Source organism: Onychomys torridus, chromosome 16, assembly GCF_903995425.1.
Source record: "Onychomys torridus chromosome 16, mOncTor1.1, whole genome shotgun sequence".
Classification (NCBI taxonomy): Eukaryota; Metazoa; Chordata; class Mammalia; order Rodentia; family Cricetidae; genus Onychomys; species Onychomys torridus.
The window spans coordinates 40,868,699-40,881,594 of record NC_050458.1 but is presented as its reverse complement, the minus strand read 5'-3'; positions in this window follow the sequence as shown (position 1 = coordinate 40,881,594).

Below are 12,896 nucleotides of genomic sequence, written 5' to 3'. Positions count from 1 at the left end.
ACACATCCTACCCACCCACCTACCTCCACATACCCCACATGCATACCTGTACACACATCCCCATGTGCACACACACACAGGCATCTATACATACACATGCACACCCCAACACACTCACACACACACACACACATACATACACACACACACAGGCATGTACACACACACACACACACACACACAGGCATACATACACACACACACATACACACACACACATACACACACACACACAGGCATACACACACACATACACACACACACAGGCATACATACACACACACACACATACACACACACACACACATACACACACACACACACACACACACACACAGAGGCATCCACACACATACACACACATAGCTGTGCCTTTTGACACCTGGGAGGAATATTACTGGGGCTGAGCGTGTAGTTCTGTGGGAGAACAGAACTTGTTTGCCTTCTGCAGACAAGGCTCTAGATCCAGTCCCCCAGATCCCAAATCCCAAGGCCCTTTCTCATTTGCGGCCTAATCTGGACTGGATGGAGGTGACTCTGATGTCATTATTGTGTATTGTCAGACATTGCTTTTGGACACAAGTTGTAACGTATTTTTGATCCTCATCTAGCCGGTCAGCTGACAATGGGACCACCTAAACGTAGCTGCCCTGGAAAGTATTTGTCATCAGGAAATATGTATCATTTATTTACTACGCAAAAGAGGGGGCATTATTCAGCGCAACCATCCCTCCTCCTTCTGAAGCCCTGCTTCCATTTTCCACGTCTGACTAATTTTTAATCTCGGTGACTGAGTGGTGAGGCTGCCGTCACTTGCTGGCGACGGGGTTTAAGAAGCGCGTGATATATGCTGCCTTCACCGGATCCTTTTTGGCGGCCATCGTTCCCATGGCATTGTGAATAAAATGAGTTCAGCCTCCATGGGATTTCAGCGAATCCGGGCACGAATGCAGATTAGATGCTATCTTTATGCAAAGGCTCCACCGAGCATGGCAGCCAGCCATCTCCGTGGTGACGTCTGGTCCTCATCATTCACCAACACAGGAAAACAGCTATTTGCCTAACACCTATTTGTAAAGAAGACAGGAAGATAGCATCGTTAATAACCCTGAACATGGACTGCGATTTATAAGGCAGCCTCACTGAAGAGGCAGGGAGCGTGTTTGCAATAGCCGCTTTCCCCCAGTGTCCATTTTTCCCGAAACTGGAGTCCAAGTTCTGTTCTTACTTCCTCTCGAGATCAATGTTCAACCCACTCTGACCTCCCGCCAGGCCTGTGGTTCAGACCCTTCTGTCTGAGACAGCAATGGAGCTGCTGCAGCAAGGATTTCCTGCCTAAGGGCCCTGGCTGATGCCACTCCTCCCCTGAGAGAGGTGAGAACGTGTCAGATGTGGGTCCTGCACTAACCACCCTCCACTCACAGTGTGTGGTGCTCTCAGGACCTTGCCAGCCCATCCCTTCTGAAGGTCCCTAGGGTCTCCTCTCAAGGTCCAAAGATGCTAGTCGGGGCCCACATCCTACCAGAACCGCCAAGGTTGACGCCCGCACAAACTGCTCCATGCATTTGTGGATGGAGACCAGAGGGAACAGTGACAGTGTGTCACAGGGCTGCAAGAGGTTTCAAGTCAGGGGAAGTGGCCTCACTTCTAGCTCCTTCTGTGCTTTCTGGACCCACCTCTGAAATTCAACAGGTGCACAAAGGCTGCTTCTGAGCTGTTGAGGACTTACCCTGGTCTGGGTGTTCCCTCGCTTGGGATCTCTGTCTACTCTATCCTCTGGCCGTATCCACTGATGGTCCAGATTGAGCTCCATGTGGTCTCTCCAGTGCCTTCTTCTGGCTAGTGCAATGGAGCAGCAGATGGTGCCTGGCTTGCTGTGAATGCTTCAGACTACATCGGTGATTCCCTGCAGGTGAGCCCACCACAGCAGGCAGCAAACATCTTGTTCACACCTCTTGGACTCTTGTGCCATGCATGTGCCGTATACAGCACTTGTGGGGCTGAGATAGGAGGTATAGTACTGAGTCTCTGTGTGGGCATGGTGTGTGTGTGTGTGTGTGTGTGTGTGTGTGTGTGTGTAGGAGGTATAGTACTAGGTCTCTGTGTGGGCATGGTGTGTGTGTGTGTGTGTGTGTGTGTGTGTGTGTGTGTGTAGGAGGTATAGTACTAGGTCTCTGTGTGGGCATGGAGTGTGTGTGTGTGTGTGTGTGTGTGTGTGTGTGTGTGTGCATGCACAGTAGGGTTTGTTGACCCTTCAACATCTGTCCGAGTGGCTTACAATCCATGTGTTGGTACCGTGTCCTGCCTTACCACAAAGGCTCTGGGCTTGCAGTAGAGGAGATGGGACCTAGCCACTGTGCTGGGGACAAGGCACAGAGAACAGCACGGTTATCAGCTGTCCTTGGTGCTGCTCTTTCCCTGGGACCAGTCTACTCATGGTGATGATCTTTTCCTTGGTGTCACTCTGTCCTCGGTGTCCCCTTTCCTTGGTGTCCCCCATTGTCCCCTCTCCTTTTGGTAGACTGCACTTCTGGACATCTTTTTATGCAGGAACTTGGGCCCAGCCCCTGGGAGTTGCTCTGCTGTGGCTGTCCCTTTCAGACAAGGCCTGGGAACAAGACACATGAGAATCTGGCTGTCTCAGCCCAGGGACCTCTTTGGAGGTGCTTGCCCCATGGCTCTTCCTCTTGTACTGCAGGGCTTCTGCCTGGATCTCACACCCTGCTCCCCCTCACCTTAGAGATGGAGGCTCCTGCCCTTTCTGTGTCTTCCTTGCCTGTGCACTGCTCTGTTTCCCCTTCATTTCCCCACACCCAGACCCAACCGCTCCTCTTCCATCCCCTGTACCCCTCTAGTTACAGCTGTTTGTTTTCTCCCCCTTTGGTCTGAAGTCTTAGCACTTAGGCAAGCCTGGTGAATGGGGCATTTTCTGTAGACTGTAGGTGGAATTTTTTGTCGGGACACTGGCTCCCAAATAAGCACACAGAGGCTTATTAGGAATTGTAAATGCTCAGCCAATAGCTTAGGCTTATTTAACTAACTAAGAATGCTTACAATCTAGAAATTGAGAATTAGACGCCAATATGTTAGCATACTGCAAGCCTCTAGCGCTGAACTGTGGACAGAACGCTTTTTCTTCAAGTGATGCCGCGAGCATAGTTGAATATATGGCCTATAATCATACTATAGAGGCGATGGTCCCTCGACATATGGCCCAAGACCAAAAAAACACAGAAGGATCGCCTGAGAGAAGCCACGTAGGTATATGATATAACTGCGGGGAATCGGAAGTACAGGGCGCAGAGACCCAGGAGAGAATACGTACGTGAATGAGACAGTCGAGAAGGAAAATGGACTGTCAACTGTTTCGTCGTACAAGGTTGGTGAGGCGTTATCGGAGTTGGCGAGAAAGAGCGAAAGCCCACAGTCACCGTAGGGGAGCGTCCAGTGTGGAGAACTCAAGAATACATATGGAGACGACTCAGATGCCCAGCGAGAACGCAGACCACAGGCAACAGTGTCACTAGTGGTGGTGGGAGGTACTCAAGCTCTAGAGGTGTGCCGTCGTAACCATCCATGGCTCGGCTGGGCCCTAAGGGCCACTTGCGAGCTGCCTAGCACCCTAAGCATACTGTTACATAGCTATGGAAGAGGGCATAGAGAAGGGTTTGGGGAAATGCGCTCAGCGAACTGGGTACGATGAAGAAGTGGTGCTCGGCAAGAGGAGGCAAGGCTATCTCCATAGATGGTAAGCTTTGGCTTTTGCTGAGCTGTGGAAGCTGCGCTGAGCCTTCATTACAATGCACAGCGGTCTCTAGATGCTACTGCTGAGCCCAGTTTTTGTTTCTTTTGTCTTTTCTTTCTTTATTCGTTTTCTTTGTTTTTTTTTTCTTGTCGCCAAGACGAGGAATTTCGCTGTCCGGTTAGCTTTGCAGCACTTTCCGTGGGACTAGCTCTGTAGCCCAGCGAGCCTAGGAGCGCTAGACGAAGACTTAGCACGAAGAGCATCTGCGCCCCTGGCCTGCGTGCCTCCTGAGTGCTGGGAGCTAAAACAGAGCTCCCTTGCCCGCGCACTGCAAGCTTCAGTCCTTGTGCTGAACTCACCACACATTCCTGCCTTAGAACGTCGCGATCGACTTAAGATCGTGCGGTCGCATTGCGACATCGCGGTGAGGAAGAGGAGCGACGACGAGTATGAGGCAGGCGAGTCGGGAAGGCCACAGAAGCGGAGGGCCCTCTAGAACTGAGGAGAGGGAAGGATGGTGGCTAATTGGGCTGTAGTTTTCGGGGCTCAATCCGAAGGATGACTCATTTTGACACCAGCTGTTGTGGGTTTTCGACGTAATTTGGCAAACGAGCCGTTTTGACAGATTGTCTTCCTCCTTGCTTCGCGCTGTCGCGTCGCTCTTCCGGTGGTTCCTCAGTTCATGCTTGCTCTTCTGTCTTATTGTTTCACCAGAGTAGAGCAGACAGAATGAAACTCGAAAAAATCAGCAAGAAAAAAACAGAAAGTGCAGAGGGAAATCGCGCAAGACAGGAAGCACTGAGTGGGATGTGCCTTATGAACTTCGAAGGGTGTCCTCTCACGGGAGGGACTTGGGGAATCAATGTATGCATAACCACGTGGAGAGCATGTCCCGCCAGCCCTGGAGATTTTGAATGTCTTGTTAGGGGTGGTTACTTCAGTGTGTGCCGGGTTCCAGAGAACTTACAAGATCTCAGTTAATGTTGGTCATAAGTTTTATATTCATTGGAGCTTCTTAAAGGGGGATCTTGTATATTTAGATGTGGACAAGGCGGGATCTAAAAGACAAAGGAGTTTTATGGTTCAGGGGCTATCTATGGTTGGGGAAAAAAATCTTCTACTGCATTTCGCATTGCGTTTTTCTTCTTGAAGAGGAGATTTTATATCGCGTATTGTGATGTCATTCTTTTGTGCTGACCAGGCTACAGTGTATGAACGCTGCGAGGGCCAGAAGAGCAGGGCAGCCAGATGCTCACTCGGCTAGAATGGATCTGTGGGGGAGCCCGACCACCTCGCTCAGCGTGCTGGAACATCTAGAACTGTGAGCGACCTGCCGCTGGGGACAGCACTCTCGCTCTGGAACCCTATCTGAGTCTCGAATCTCTCTGGCGCCGTTTTAGGAACATGGTCCTCGTTCTTAGGGTCCGTTGTCACTCTCGACAGAACTGCGGAAAAATGCAGAAGGGGCAGTCAGAAGGCCATGTATGGGGATATGTGTTGAGGACCTAGCCTAGCCACCTGGCCGTGGATCCGGAGGGCTGGGTTGCAAGATCGACCGCTTCGAGCCATGTAGCTGTCGCAGCACCAAGAGAGCCTACGAGCCAAGCGCAGTGAGCAGGAGTTGGTCATTACAGCCTCCCACCCTCGTCGGGTGGTGCGTAACGACGGGCGCGGCAATAGACGACCACTCGAGAAGTGAGCAGCAGCAGAGGACAGGAAAAGTGTACTGTTTAAATAAGACCCGAGCCACATTGGGGTAGGCGAGCCGTGTCTTGGGGCAAGAGTAGCATGTAGTAGCATCAAGTCCACATGCCAAAAAGCGGTCATAGGCAACAGGCTAGCAGACCATGTTCTTTATGTGGGAAGGCGGTGTACCACCAGCGGTCCTGGGATGTAATAGGGAGCATGAAACAAACTCCGACTCCTAGGGGTGGGCCCGGGGAGGGCCGGTCACAGATGTCCCGCACTCATGGAGGATGCCCCTTAGCTACTGCGATGGGAACTCGGGTTCCAGACCGGTCAGGCGTCAGGCCTATGTGAGCTTCTCTCTCTGGTTGTCGGAAGGGTGTCCATATACCGTCTGCACTGGTGCTTGCTGGGCGGGATCACCAAAGCAAGTACAGACTCACCTTGGAGTCCATGCCATGACTGTAGAGAGTAGTGATGACTGCCACGAAAGGAGAAAAAGCAGAAACCGCAGGCCAGCAGTCGACGACCTGTCACTACAATTGACGTGGTTCTTTTGGTTATCGCCACCTTTCAGCATGAGACGCTCAGAAGACATGCCAAGAGCCCAGAGCCAGAGCGAACCCTTCGAAAAGAAAGCACTCTCTCTCTCTTAATGGAGAGAACCCTCGGCCAAACTCAAGCCAATAAGAACATTATCCTGTCCTTGCGCCATTGCTCTTTGTAATAGCTCGGTTGCATAGCGGACTCCCAATTTAGTATTGGTAGGGGCGCGTGCCTGTCGGCGTAGGGCTACATTTTCAGAGTTTAGTCTACATGTCTAGACCGTGTCACTCAGACCACGTGAGGCATGGAACCGTCTAACGTGGCCTTGGAATATATGATATTGTGTGTTGAGTAGCTACTCGACTCGTAGACTGTCCTCGTTTCTATGGTCAGCTCTTTGGTGCCTGGTGGTAGTTTAGGTCAGCATGGGTGGCCCTTGTTGACGGGGGGATTACTGATTAGAGACTCCCAGAGCTGGGCGCTGGAAGGCACTCAGTTTGGGTGTGAGGTTGAGTTGCCTGTCCACATTGCGAGGTAGATGGGGGTGGTGCGGGGGCATGGATGTGATGCAGTACGTGCGGGGGGGGTGGGGGGGGGTTGTGGTGGGTTGTGTGGTGGTGGTGGTGGGTGGTTGTGGGTCTTCATGTGTTGTTCAGAGCGATCAAGACTCTCGGGGGTTGCGCGTGAGTCTAGGAAAGTCCGCAGTGGATACACTTCAGTCCGCACCGGTGGCCGTGGCGCCCAGGCCTATCTCGTGGAAGAGCCGCGAGGGAATGCAGGGGAGGAGGCTCGCCAGGGACGCATTGGCGACGAGAAGCAGTGCCAATGCAGCTATTCTAGTAGCTCTGCTGGTCATGCAGTTTGGCCTGTAATTCTCATTGCGAGGCTGCGTATTTGCTCTGTGTAGCGTGAGGGGGAGAGCGGAACCACAGGCACAGTTCGCTTGAGAGGGGAAAACTAGCGGCCGTGGGGAGTGGGTGACGAGGGTGGGGGGGCGGAGGCGGAGGCGTGTTTTATGAAACGATTTGGAACGATCCGCTGGCGCGGGCAGGTAGACGAGCGAGCGAAGCCTTAGACACCAGTCTTCAAGCGTCGATTAGCGGAATGCGTTGAGACTAGAGATCTTAAAGGACTCTGGAGCGTGGATTCGCTTCGACGACATCTACTCCCTAGGGGAGTTCCATGTCCACCTTGAAGACACACCATCGGCACCTGGCCTTGGGCAGCAGTGGGCCTTCGAGTCAGTTGTGTAAGATGGTGTGGCGCCATGTGCTCTCATTGCGTGCCGAAAGACAGCGTGCAAACTGGCGCCTGGCTCGACATGTGTCCTCGCTGAAGGACCGAGGGGCCAGTTTCCACTGTGTGTATACAGGGGCGGTGCGCACCGAGCAGCTGCACCGGGCGGCAGTCGTGGCGGGGAAGGTCCAGGGGATGGCTACAACTAGTCGTAAGGTGAGTCGTAGCGTGCGACGGCGCACGGCAGGGGAGGCCCCATCGTGCTTCCGCGGGACAGGCGGCTACGGCGATAGGTGAGAGGTTGAGAGGCCTCAGAAAATGCTGGAACAGAAGGTTGTTTGGGGAGATCGACACTCAGGGAGAGAGGATGGAGTCAACAGAGGTTATGTAGCGCACCACGATAGCCTCTGTGCTGTATATAGTATATGTAGCAGGCGACAATAGTTAGAGACTCAGGCAGATGCGCGTTGATGCGCGGCAGGTATGCGCCGTAGTCTGCGCCCTATTGCGACAGGGTCCCGTCAGGCTTGTGGGGCGCGAGGCACAGGTGCGGGACACAGAAGAGAGACCCTCGAGGACCTGTGCTGAACTGACGCCACGACTGGACTCGGAGCCCTTCGCGAGCGCTAGTCGTTGTGCTCATGCGCTGGCCACGGAAGGAAAACTTCCAGCAGCAGCCTGGAACATTAGAGAGGAAAGAGCCCGACGGCCGAAGTGAGTACCGGGCGAGCCGCACTTTGGCAATACTTTATGGGGTTACCTCATCTCTGCACAAATCATACTATGAGAGCTTAGAATGGCAAGAGAAGCGTAACGCAAATGGTCAATGGGACCCCCGCTCGCACCTCATAGTAAAGGGGCCTACTACGAGGGATAGCTGTGTACGGGAGCACAGAAGCGGGCACCTGAGGGATCTCGGGGGGAGGGAGCAATGAGGGGTCAACACGGGAGCGCGCCGAGTGCAGCACCCCACCCCTTCTGTGAATAGGAAGCTTCCGTCCTTAGCGGCCAAACCACACCCCCAAAGGATGCAAAGGAACCAAAGGCCCTACAGCAAGTTTTTCCCGGAGGCTTACTCCGTCAGCAGGCCGACTGCCATACTGCTTCCGCGGGTACATGTGGGGGCGTACATTGTCGGGAGCGATTCCAAGCAAGCATTGAACAGAAGTCCACGCGGATCTACCGATGAGCAACTTGTTTCCTCCTTCGAATGCCCCGGGCCTACCTCGGTGCACACTTGCAGGTAGCCCCATCTCGGCCTGTGGCCCTGGCTGAAGGCCGCCGAAGCGCGATCGTTGGTCGCATTCTCAGGAAAGAGGGCCTGCGTGAAGCAAGGGTGGTGCGTAAGACAGACGATGCCTTGCAGTGTGTTGCGGTTGGGGGCACTCGTGCTATCGAGACAGTTAGGCAGGCTGATTTTTCTCCATCTCTTCGAGCGTGGTTGTGGACTTTGGGGGTCACAAGACTCATGATGATACTCGCTTGCAATTGACCTGTTTTCACTCTCTTACACCGACTATAGAATGTTCCAGGTTGGTAGTTCTGCTCAGCGGAAACAGAATGAACAGGAGAGGCAGTATGTGCATATTACGAAGACGACTTACTAGATTGGGTTACACAGTATGGTCTGGGTAAGCCATAACAGCTGTCTCACACTAGAGATACAGAGAACGGGTAGTTCTGCAACGTATAAGGCTGAATGACGGTGCCATCCCAAACTAGTGCTGGCCTGAAGATTCTTGGAGAGCTGCTGATCTTCAGTCCACATGGATGGTTCTGATGTTGGGGAAGAATGTCAAGGCAGGTTAACTCCAGATATGTAAAGGCAAGTGGGGTGGTTTGAATGAAAAGTGTCCCCCACAGTCTTAGGAACTTGAACGTTTGGTCCCCAGCTCATAGATTAATATAAACAGGTTAATTTAAGTTCGAAGAGCTAGTTGGGAACAAGCCTAAGCTAAGGCCAAGCTTTCACAATTAATAAAAAGTCTCTGCGTCATTATTCAGGAGCTGGCAGTCCAGAGAAAGTCCACATAGGGAGAAACCCACCTTAAATGTGCACATTACCTCCCAGTGTCTGCCCAGACACAGGCAAGTTCAAGGGAAGGCTTTGCTTCTGCCTTCTTTTGGGGGAGGTTTAGGTGGTTCAGCCTTGCTGGAGGAAGGCCATCACTGGGGGAGGGCTTGAGATTAAAAGCCTCACAGCACTTCCAATGCGCTCTTTCTGATTCATGATGCGGGGAGAGACGTGAGCTCTCAGCTTCCTGTTCTTGCTGCCATGGTACGATGAACATTTGTCTCTCTGGAATAGTAAGCCCAAGCACACCCTTCTTCCTGTAAGTTGCTTTTGGTCATGGTGTTTCATCACAGCGACAGAAAAATAACTAGTACTGTAAGAAGGCAGAAACAAAGCCTTCCCTTGAACTTGCCTGTGTCTGGGCAGACACTGGGGGATACTGTGCACATTTAGGGTGGGTTTCTCCTTATACAGACTTTCTTTGGACTTCCAGCTCCTGAATAATGACACAGAGACTTTTTATTAATTGTGAACGTGTGGTTTATATATTGTGCACCCCAATAAACTTATCTGGGGTCAGAGAACAGAACAGCCATATTATTAAACATAGAGGTTAGGCAGTGGTAGCACACACCTTTAATCCTATCACTTGGGAGGCAGAGATCCATCTGGATCTCTGTGAGTTTAAAGCCACACTGAAAACAGCCAGGCATGGTGACTCACACCTTTAGTGCCAGGAAGTGAGCCTTTAATCCCAGGAAGTGATGGCAGAAAGCAGAAAGGTATATAAGGCATGAAAACCAGGAACTAGAGCAGCAGTTCAGCTGAGATTCATTCTGGGTGAGGACTCAGGCTTCCAGTCTGAGGAAACAGGATCAGCTGAGGAATTGGTGGGGTAGGGCTGTAGCTTGTTCTGCTTCTTTGATCTTCCAGCATTCACCCCAATACTGGGCCCTGGGTTTTGTTCTTATTAAGAAGACCATTTAAGATTCATGCTACATGAAAGCTTGGCCTTAGCTTAGGCTTGTTCCCAACTAGATCTTAGAACTTAAATTAACCTATTTATATTAATCTATATTCTGCCACATTGCTTATTACCTCTCCTCAGTACGTGCATCCAACTTCCTCTGCATCTGGCTGATAAATCCTCCCACCCTAGATTCTTTCCCAGAGTTCCCATTTCTGACCGGAAGTCCCATCTATCCTCTTCTTCCTGAGCTATTGACCGTGCAGCTCTTTATTAAACCACTCAGTGCCTTGGGCAGGTGAGGAAGGACATAGGTGTATCTTCACACAGTGTACAAAAAGATTATCCCAACATTTCCCATTTCAAATGAATATATTCAAGCAAAATGGCGGGAAGGCTTGAGAAAAGTTTAGCTGTCCTTCAGTGTGATGGCTGATTTTGTTTGTCACTTTGACTGGATCTGGAATTAACTAAGACCTAATCCTCTGGGCATGCCTATGAGGGATTTTTCTAAAGTTGAACTTTTTCAAAAGTTTAAAAGATATTTAAAGCTGGGTGGTGGTGGTGCATGTCTTTAATCCCAGCACTCGAGAGGTGGAGCCAGGCAGATCTCTGTGAGTTCAAGGCCAGCCTGGGCTACAGAATAAGTTCCAGGAAAGGCACAAAGCTACACAGAGAAGCTCTGTCTCAAACAAAACAAAATGAAACAAAAAGATATTTCATTAAAAATGAAAAGGAAGGGGGTGGAGAGGTTGCTCAGTGGTTAGGAGTGCTTCCTGCTCTTACAGTGTGCCTCCCAGCACTCATGTTAGATGGCTGCAACCACTCCGGCACCAGGGTTCTGACATCCTCTTCTGACTTCCTCAAGTCTCTGCATGCATCTGTACCCACACACATGCACACACACACACACACACACACACACACACACACACAAACAAATAAATAAATATTTTCAATTTCATTTTATTTTGTATGCACTAGTATTTTGGTGCATGTATGTCTGTGTACCACATGCATTCCTGGTGTCTTTGGAATCTGTGGAATAACAAAAGAAGGTGTTACAGATGGTTGTGAGCTGACATGTGGAGGCTGGGAATTTGTCTTATTAGGGTTACTATTACTGTGATTAAACACCATGACCAAACACAATTGGGGAGGAAAGCCTTTGTTCAGTTTACACTTCCACATCACAGTTCATCATTAAAGGAATTCAGGACAGGAACTCAAACAGGGCAGGAACCTGGAGGCAGGAGCTGAAAAGGAGGACATGGAGGAGTGCTGCTTACTGGCTTGCTCATTGTAGCTTGCTCAGCCTGCTTTCTTATAGAACCCAGGTCCATAAGACCAAGGATAGCACCACCCACAATGGGCTGGGCCCTCCCCATCAATCACTAGTCAAGAAAATGCCTTGCAGGGTGCCTACAACCCGATCTGATGGAGGCATTTTCTTAACTGAGGTTCCTCCTCTCAGATGACTCTGGCTTGTGTCAAGTTGACATAAACTATCCAGCACAGGACTGAAACCAGGTTCTCTGGGAGAACAGCCATTGCTTTAAGAAATAAAGTAATTACAGGGAGTCAGAAAGTAGAACCAAATGTGTTGACATTTTTTGTAGTGCGAATCCTAATTGGTCTTAATAATAAAAACTCGGAGTCAGATATTGGGGTAGATGCTGAAAGATCAGAGAGACAAAAGAGCAAGCCACAGCCACCTCTTACCTCACCAACTCCTCAGCCTGAAGGAGGGGTGAGCTTCTGTCTCCTCCTGCCTTATGTTTCCTCTCTCCGCCCAGCCATATCACTCCCTGTCTCCACTTCCCTAGTGCTGGGATCAAAGGTGTGTGCCTCCACTGCCTGGCCTCCATGGCTAACTAGTGGCTGGCTCTGCTCTCTGATCTTCAGGCAAGCTTTACTTGTTAGAGCACAAACAAAATATCACCACAAGTTTTGATTCTGATTTATACCAACGCTCAGAGGCGATGCATCAGACAGTTACCTAGCATGTTCAGAACCTCAGGTTCAGCCCCCAGCCCTGTAAAAGTCAAAACTAGGAAACCCAGGGGCAGCTGAGGCTCGAGCACTCTCTGGGAATCTGATGCTCTTAAGGGATTTTGTCTCTTTTTAGAACGTGCTAATGGCATTGTGGCTGTTGTTTAACAGATCAGCCCTGACATGTGAGGTGATGCTGAGGTGTCTGTGGGTGAGGTGCTGTGCAGAGTGGTAGAGTTGCTTGGCCTTGGCGGGACTCCTGTGGATAGTGAGGAAGTGCTCTGAGCAACCACACTGTCAGGACCATCTTTAGGGTAGAGCAGTGGGTTCACAGGGGTTCAGAGGCAGGCAAATCCACCATGCTTGTACCTCTGCTTTGTCAGATGTGTTCCCTAGTCAAAAGGCAGGGGCTCAGCTGTCTCCCCAGCCGGTGAGAGGTGCGGCAGGCTGGACTCCTCTATTGTTAGCATCATAGCTGTGATAACGCCTGGCCAGATCTTCTCTATCTGGTCCTCAAATGTGGGAGAAGGGAGAGGGGGCATGGGGCCTGAGTGTGTGTGTGTGATGTGTAGATAAGCGACGGAGCCCAGCAACAGGAGAAACGGAAAAGGTGTGGGTGTGGCGCCAGCAGCCGAAGGGAAACCACTGTGGCTGTGAGGGTCGGTGCGTGGGATGGCCTCTGATCGGGTGTCCCACAACTCGGCAGAGTC